This window comes from Lissotriton vulgaris, chromosome 6 (assembly GCF_964263255.1).
Source record: "Lissotriton vulgaris chromosome 6, aLisVul1.2, whole genome shotgun sequence".
Lineage (NCBI taxonomy): Eukaryota > Metazoa > Chordata > Amphibia > Caudata > Salamandridae > Lissotriton > Lissotriton vulgaris.
Window position 1 is genome coordinate 1027689021 of NC_141694.1, and position 9258 is coordinate 1027698278.

A 9258-nucleotide genomic window follows, 5' to 3' on the forward strand; every position below is an offset into this window, starting at 1 on the left:
GTAGACTTACCAAGGAGCCTCCCCACTGGCACAATGGCCTCCTGTAAGAAAGTGGCTCTATATATACTGGACCAAAGTAAGGTACAGTGTGTATAGAGACCACAATCCCTAGAGGTATAACAGAGGTTAAAGTCAGGGCTGACCTTACTCTCCAAAGTGGTAGCTTGGTCGAGGAGTAAGGCAGTACCAGAGAACAGTGTAAAGCATTTTTTGTACACACTCAGTCAGCAAAAGGTTTCACACACTCAAGAACTGAACTCTAGGCCAATTGTTTTTAAATCAAAAGATATAGTTGTTTTATTTTTTTAGAACAAACGGGTATCAAAATATACTTTTCTCAATATGAGTGATCTCAGATAAGTACTTTGCAGAAAGGCAATAAACTTTGTAAGCACAATAGGTACAGTGGTTGCAGTAGGCAACACAATTCTAAACACAATTTAACATCGCGCTCAATGGTTTTTTTCGACATAAATGCAGCTGATTACTTTATAGATTACTTATGTAACTCCAGGACTGGATCCTAGATTCAGTCCTGGGGTCTAAGCTGAAAACAGTTTAATAAAAACGTTTTGGTTATTGCAATGCTTTTTAAGAATAAAAAGGTATTTTAAAAGTTGACAGAAACTTTTCAGTGAAAAACTAGCAATGTGATCCTATGGCAGGAAATTCAAGTCACAGGTAAAGTAGGTTCTCGTTACTTTTGTAATCCAGGACTGGACTCCTAGGTTCAGTACTGGGGTCCCTACCTAAGACAGGCAAGTAATTACGTTTTAGTAGTTGGTACGATTTTTAAGGAATATTTGTAATTTTCAAAAGTAGACAGAAGAAATTTCACAGAAAAACAGTCAATGGTTTCCTATGGAAGAAAATTAGATTACCAGTAAATACAGTTATGATTACTTTTGCGGTTCAGTACTTGGCTAAAAGGTACAGTACTGGCTTCTCTTCTGATCACAGGTGCGTACTTCGGAATTCGTTATTCGGCTGATTTTAGATTAATATTTTAAAGTTTCAAAACTTCACACTTAGAAGAAATTTCACAGACAAACAGTCAATGGTTTCCTATGGAAGAAATTCAGTCATCGGTTTTTAGGTGAGTACTCGACTGGTGAAGTTAAGGTTCAGGGCATAGACTCGGGGGTTACCCAGGGTCAGATAGGTACAGTTGGTACCCCTGGTGCAGAGGTAGTTAGGCCCAATGTTATCCAATGAGAGGCAGGGGCCTTCGGTTGGTGGCTGCTGGCTAGCAGGCCACGCGGCTGTGGGAGCTGGGCTCCCGGTCACTTGCTCAGGGTAAATGGGAAATTAGGATAGGGTACAGGTTGCACTGCCAGGGGCACTCGGGCGGCTAGGTGCAGGGTGATTTTGAGCCATCAATGTTATTCAATGGAGCTCTTGAAAAGGGAACAAAGGCTGCTGGCTCGGGGACGGAAGTCTTTCTGGAGCGACCAACACTTCGAGGGGTAAGTTGGGATCTTGGAGGATAGGTAGGCACCCAGGAGTTGGGCACAGGGGGCCGTGGGGCGCCGGGGTGTCTTTTGAGGTCGGGAAATCTTACCCCTTGCTGGTCGCGGTCTGAGGGGTCCTTTGTACTGAGGCTGCAGGAATCGTCGAGGAGGGTCCTTGGGCACTGGATTTCAAGTCAGAATCGCTAGGGGGACGTCCTCAGGGTCTTGATTCACTCCAGCACAGGCCAGGCTTGGCGGGTGCAGAGTGTGCAGGGTTCGCAGTTCTGGGCTGATGCCAGGGCTTGTTACTTGCTTTGAGCAGTACCACTGCTCGTGGGAGATCCAGGTAGTCAAGAGTCACAAGGCAGGCAGGTCCTCCGGGGTTTTTGAGGTTGCTGACCACTGGAGACACCGGGGTTTAGCAGGAGCAGGTTCGAGGGTCGACAGACCGGTAGGTCTGGGGCAAAATCAGTTGGTGTCTTCCTCTTTTTAGCAGCTGCACGGCAGGTCTTCTTGTTCCTTGTTCTTCTTTCTTGTTTCGGAATCTGGATCTGTGGCAAAAGGTTCAGGGTGCCCTAAATACTAAATTTAGGGGCGTTACAGGTAGGGCAAGGGCAGGGACCAATGGGTCCCTGTCCTAGGGTGGGTACACCCCCTAGCCTGCTCCTCTCCTGTGGGAGGGGGGCAGGAGCCTAGCTGTGATTGGGCAGGGCTCCCCATCTTCAAGATGGCCGGAGCCCGGGGCCGTGCATCACCTCGCCTCTCCCACCTGAGGGGTGGAGTTGGCACAGGCTGGCACACCCCCTTTCTGATGTAGGGTTACCCGCCAGTCTTCCCGCCAGAGTGAGGGTCAGGACTGGTGGGGGCCAGTTGCTGAGTACAGCAAGTGGTCTGGAGAAGCTCACAAAGGTGGAATGCCTTTGAAGCTTCCCCTGCCTATCCTGGGGGAGGAGGCTTGGCACCTCGTCCCAGGATGTGCGTTGTTGCAGGCCCAGGAGAGCGGGAGCTCTCCACACAGGGGTAAAGCAACATGTCTGCTGTGTGGCAGCCTAGGCAGCCTCTCAGACAAAACGTGGAGTGTAGGTTAGGTTTCAGGGGGCATTTTTAAGATGCCCTATGTAGTGCATTTTACATTAAATCCCACACTGGCATCAGTGTGGCTTTAATGTGCTGAGAAGTTTGATATCAAACTTGTCAGCCTTCAGTGTAGCCATTATGGTGCTGTGGAGTTCGTAATGACAACCTCCCAGCACTATATACTCTTAACCCCTTCGCTGCTCATGACAAGCTCAGCTCGTCATGCAGTACACTGGTCGTGTGCTCATGACGAGCTGAGCTCGTCATGAACAATGGGATTTGAAGAAGTTCAGCACCAAGGGTGAATCCCCTTAGCACTGATGTGGTTAATGGCATCACTGCACTTACAGTGCCCAGGAATGGCCGTGGGTACTGTAGGGACACAGGGCTCATGCACCTGTGCCCACACCACTGGCATAGGGCACCCAGCTAGAGGGGTGACTGATGTATGCCAGGGCAATGGGTTTGTGGGCATGGCACACAAGGATGTGTGCAATGTCGACTCTTTGTTTAGGTCTGCATCAGGACACTCAGCCTGCAAAGGCAGTGTGTGTGTGTGTCAGGGTACAGGGCCCCTAAGGGTGGCACAATAAGTGCTGCAGCCCTTAGGGATCTTCTCTGGTCACAATGCCCTGGGTACCTAGGGTACCATTTACTAGGGGCTGACATGTGGCCAGAGATGCCTATTGGGTTTAGGCTTTAGTACAGTTTTTAGGGAAGGAACACAGGCCCTGGGTACCTGATTGGCAGGGACCTAGGGCACAAAGTGGGGGTTACTGCAACAGAAACTCACTTTCTCACACCCCTATTCGCAATTGCTTGAACTTTCAGGGTTTGCGGGCTGGGCGCTATTGGAGTCTCAAAGGCCGGCGATATCCTCCTGGGCCAGACCCTTAAGTCATTTCAACAACTACAGGCCGACTTCAAAATGCCCCGCTCCCAATTCTACAAATACCTTAAATTCCGTCACGCTCTCCCCCTTTATCTTTCGCGACAAGACACCATTCCCGATTTCAACCCCATTGAGGCCAAGGTGTTCATGGGCAAGATGGGCGCACACAAAATCACAGCATTATACAGCACCTTAGTCACTAATAGTCATGATACACTTCACAAGACTAGGGAGGCTTGGCAGGACGACCTGGTTCCACTTGACGAGGACGACTGGGTGGAGGCTCTTCAATCCTCGCACGGCGCAGCCATAGCAGCGCGTCTTAGACTTATACAATTCAACTAACTACACAGGGCATATTTTACTCGCTGTAGGCTCTAGAGTGCTGGGATGATTGTATCTCCCTCATGCCAGCGCTGCGGGTCGGCCGAAGGCACCTTCCTTGACACGGTTTGGGACTGTACCGTCTTGACGCGCTTCTGGCGCGTGAGCTGGCTTACCTTCATGAGGTGCTGGGATGGGACATCCCAGGGTCTCCGTTCCTAACCATGCTACACATTACCGATGAAATCTGCGGTAATAGATATAAAAGGCACTTTCTATTCTTAGGGCTTACCCTTGCTAAGCACGACATTGCCAGGGCGTGGAAGGTGGCTTCTCCGCCCTCAGTTGGGGCCTGGAAGTGTGGCTTTGGATTTCTTCATGGGGCTAGAAATCCCAATTTTTAAAGCCTGCAGATGCCCACAGAAACACCTGAGAATATGGAAGCGATGGGCCGACTATCGCGGTCTTTACCTTGAACCTGTCCCCCCGGAACTAAGTATTGCTGATCTGCCATGTTGATTAAATGTTGGGTATGCACACTGGGCCCTGTTGTACATATACTATTCTACTGCGACTTGAGCCATTTTCAAATATTAGTTACGGAGATCATGTGACACTTTTGTTCTTTGTTTATAATGCATATTCTTCACGGATTCTGTCCTTATGTTCCAGACGAACTCACTGTAAAAAGTTGACATCTTTATAATGCCATACTATGTATGCAATGTACTGCCCGGACCCTCCTGGGCTTTTTTTTGTCTGTCAACATTAAAATCAGTTGTGGGAAAAAAACATGTCAAGCAACGGGTAATTCTAAGTTGACAATGACTGTTGAAATTAGCCTTTCTCCCATTGTTTCAAGTGAGTCAGGTGACAGAGTGTTGCAGCCAGTATTTCCGTCTAGTAAAATTGAGCTTAAATGGTAAAGAGAAGGATTTTTCTCCAGTTAAGAGATTAGAGTCTGTGGCTCTGGATACAGATAAAGAGATTTCTTTTCAGAAATCCAAAATTAAAGGCGGTTTCCTGATAATCTAGATATTGAGTCAGAAGAAGAGGGAAAATCAATCAATCAATAATGAAGGGAGATTAGCTCATTAGAAGGGCAAAAGAGTTCCAGAGTCTGCAAGTTGTGGAGACTCTCAGACCCGTATGGGAGAGATGCTGCCAAACAAAATAAAGGGCAGTAAAGAAGTTTTTGACAGGTCTCAAGCGTCCTGCAACAAAGCTGAGGAAGAGAGGGAGGATTTTGAGGCACATTTTCCTACACCGATAGATTCAAAGTGAGATGCATACTTTTCCAAGGCGATAAATTGGAGAGTATATGATGGGGGTGTTGGGGATGGGGAATATCCTTGGGCCAGTATGAATGAACAAGCATTTGCAATGCAATAGGTCTCGCATTATGAAAGTTTGAGCTATTGGTCTTGTAAATGACAATTTTTTAATTTATGTGTTGGTTTTGAAAGTAGCTAAATTAATAGCTTTGTCATTTACAATGCCAATAGTTATAACTTTCGCAAATGTGACTCCTATAGCATTTGTAATGCACCATGTTTTGTATTTACGTGACTTAGATGTATTGATATTAGAAATAACCACGGCTTTTAATTTTTTTTTTTTTTTTTTTAAACCTTTATTGTGCAGAAAGAGGCATACATATACGGGCCTACAACCAATCAGGCCGGCCACGACACATTGTGAAAGCACATGAGACAATATTGAAGTTTCCCGGCAGCCGCCCATCGTTGTACAAGCAAGCGATCCAACATTAAAGGGCTGAATATAACCGGTGGAAGCAGGATTAGAGAAGGTTAATTTTATAATATAACAGGGAGTATGGCAGGATCAGGTGCAACATTTTAGTCATCTAAGTTCCCACGGCGGGCCACGTTTCAAGCATCAAAACAGAGGGGCATCGATAGAAACGTGGGACTGTTTTGAACTGGGGTGTCTATAAATTGATTCCTGTTAATCGCTGCTGTTACCCGTTTCTATCGATGCCCCTCTGTTTTGATGCTTGAAACCCGAAATATAGGAAGATTAGAAAGTAAGAAAAGAAACAAAACAGAAAAAGGGGGGGAAAGGAGCCAGTGGGAGAGGAGATCTGCAATCGAGTCATTCGGCCCCTACCCCCCGCCTTCACACAAATGAAACCCACATCAGAGCGAGATCGACACAACCTCAAGTATCAGAAACATTCGAAGGAATCGGCCAGGTTGTCTCGGCTGCGAGCATTCTTCGTCTCCATCCGTTAACCAGTAATCCGCCGGGTCCAATCCGGTTCACCCCTGTCCTCTCTTGATCATAGCTTTCATACGCAATAGAATAGTGGGCAACAAATAGTTCGAGGTGGAATGGACACAGGATCGAAACAGAGCAGGCAAAGGGCGTAAACCAGAGGACCCCATTATCAAACGGCAAAGCAAGCAATGGCTGCGGCAGTCTAGACTGTCCAATAGTAACATCAGGAGCAGCAAACATTCAGGCTGCAGTCTCGCCGCCCAAAAAAGCGAGGTCACCCCCGCTAGGTAACAGCGGGACCACACCAAAACAGTTCGAATCGAACATCCAACTTGCTCCCCAGTCAGTCGGGCATGAACGGGCCCCGACGTGGGGCCCCCGCCCGCCACAATCAAAGCTACCTGGAGATTCGGGGCCGCAGGTGTACAGTCTTGTAGTTGCAAGGCGGCAGCACTCCTCGCAGCAGCCGAGGGGGACAAAGCAGCACACACTCTGAGTCGAGCCGCGTTCACGAGGGACGGTCCAACAAACATGGCGGCAGACCTATAATCTTGCACAACAGCGCCAAAGACCATGGCCTCACGTAAAGAATACAGGGCGTCAAGGACATCGCCAATCGTGGGCTCACGCTCACAGAACTCGGCCATCGTGCACTTCAGCGACCCAGGTTCGCCGCCCGAGCAGATCCATGACTCAGGGCGCCGGTCGCCATCTTGCAAGTTCAGCTGTGGCTCTCCGCGCCTCAACTTCTGGAGTGGGCTCTAAAGCAAGGCCCACCGCTGGAGTCCCCACGAGCACCAGAAATGGCAACCTGGGTGCAGAAAGGAGGGCCACCAAAATTGGGGACCGCCAGCGCCACCGTCCCACGGACACCGCCCGCCGAGTCCGGGCGAGGGACTTCAAGACGGCCGGACAGGGCAACAAAGGGGGGGCAAGCCTCCAGCACGGTCTACCCCCATCCGAGGCGGGCCGCGTCCTACCACAGGGCCCCCAGGCCGCCAGACCGGGCCCGGTCAGTCGCCACCGGCACAACCGCACAACGGCCTCTTCGGCCGACCCCTCTCCTCCACCAGGGGCCGGCGCCGACACCCATACTCCAGCCGACCGTCACAGGCAAGTCCCCGGACTGAACGCCGCGGAGGCCCCGGACCAAGCAAGGGCATAACTCCAGATCCGCAGCACACAGGAGCCCCCGGGACAGACGGTGAGTGCGAGCATTGTTTCACCTTTCCATTTCTTGCCGAGTGTGTCGCCTCGGGGCAGGATGGAGATCAGGATATGCGTTTAGGCAGGAAGGTTGGCGGAGCCGAGCTACAGAGCGGCCATCACGGTCGCGAGCTTGGCTCCTCCCGGCTTTTAATTTTTTAAAATAATTAATACTTAAATAAAAGTGATTGTAATTTATAATGGCAATAGCTTAAACTTTTGTAAATAACTTTTGTGAAGATTATGTTTAGTGTATTTTATTGTGACGAAAATCTAAGAACAGAAGTGAAATATTAACATCTTTTTGTGACATTTGTAATGAAGCTTGAAACATTGAGAGAACATATTTGACCCAGTTGTTGTTGAATTGTTGCACAGATTGACGCTGTGATGGTGCAGAGTGATGTTGTCGTGGCATCGAGTGATGCTGTGGTGTTCAGTGATGCTGTGGTAGCGCATAGTGATGTTGTGGTGGCCCTGAGTGATGCTGTGGAGGCCGTGAGTGATGCTGTGGAGGTGCTGAGTGGTGTTGTGGTGGTGCTGCTGAGTGATAATGTGGTGGTGCTGAGTGATAATGTGGTGGTGCTGAGTGGTGCTGTTGTGGTGCTGAGCGATGCTATGGTGGTGCTGAGCGATGCTGTGGTGGTGCTGAGCGATGCTGTGGTGGTGCTGAGCGATGCTGTGGTGGTGCTGAGCGATGCAGTGGTGGTGCTGAGCGATGCAGTGGTGGTGCTGAGCGATGCAGTGGTGGTGCTGAGCGATGCAGTGGTGGTGCTGATCGATGCAGTGGTGGTGCTCAGTGATGCTGTGGTGGTGCCGAGTGATGCAGCGGTTGTGCTGAGTGGTGCCGTGGTGGTGCTGAGTGGTGCCGTGGTGGTGCTGAGTGGTGCCGTGGTGGTGCTGAGTGGTGCCGTTGTGGTGCTGAGTGGTGGTGCTGAGTGATGCTGTGGTGGTGCTGGGTGATGCTGAGTGGTGCTGTGGTGGTGCCGAGTGGTGGTGTGGTGGCGCTGAGTGATGGTGTGGTGGTGCTGAGTGGAGGTGTGGTGGTGCTGAGTGGTGGTGTGGTGGTGCTGAGTGATGCTGTGGTGGTGCTGAGTGATAATGTGGTGTTGCTGAGTGATAATGTGGTGGTGCTGAGTGGTGCTGTGGTGGTGCTGAGTGGTGCTGTGGTGGTGCTGTGGTGGTGCTGTTGTGGTGCTGTGGTGGTGCTGAGTGATAATGTGGTGTTGCTGAGTGATAATGTGGTGGTGCTGAGTGATAATGTGGTGGTGCTGAGTGATAATGTGGTGGTGCTGAATGATACTGGGGTGGTGCTGAATGATACTGGGGTGGTACTGAGTGATGAGGGTGTGTGGGGTGTGAGGGGTGAGGGTGAGTGAGGGTGAGGGGTGTGAGGGAGGGTGAGGGGGTGTGTGAGGGTGAGGGGTGTGGGGGTGTGAGGGGGTGGGGGAGTGTGGGGGTATGAGGGGATGTGAGGGTGAGGGGATGTGAGGGTGAGGGGATGTGAGGGTGAGGGGATGTGAGGATGAGGGGGTGAGAGGGTGTGTGAGGGTAAGAGGGTGTGTGAGGATGAGAGGGTAAATGAGGGTGAGAGGGGTGTGAGGGTGAGTGAGGGTAAGGGGATGTGAGGGCAAGGAGGTGTGAGGGTGAGGGGGTGTGAGGGTGAAGATGAGGGTGTGTGAGGGTGAGAGAGTGTATGAGGGTGAGAGTGTGTGAGGGTAAGAGGGTGTATGAGGGTAAGAGGGTGTATGAGGGTGAGAGGGTGTGTGAGGGTGGGTGAGGGGTGAGAGGTTGTGTGAGGGTGAGTGTGTGTGTGAGGGGTGAGAGGTTGTGTGAGGGTGAGAGGGGGTGTGAGGGTGTGAGGGTGAGAGGGGGTGAGTGTGTGAGGGTGAGGGTGTGGGTATGGGTTAAGGGGTTGTGAGGGTAAGGGTGAGGGGGTGAGAGGGTGTGTGAGAGGGTAAGAGGGTGTATAAGGGTGAGAGGGTGTGTGAGGGTGAGAGGGTAAGTGAGGGTGAGAGGGTGGGTGAGGGGTGAGTGGTTGTGTGAAGGTGAGTGGGTTTGTGAGGA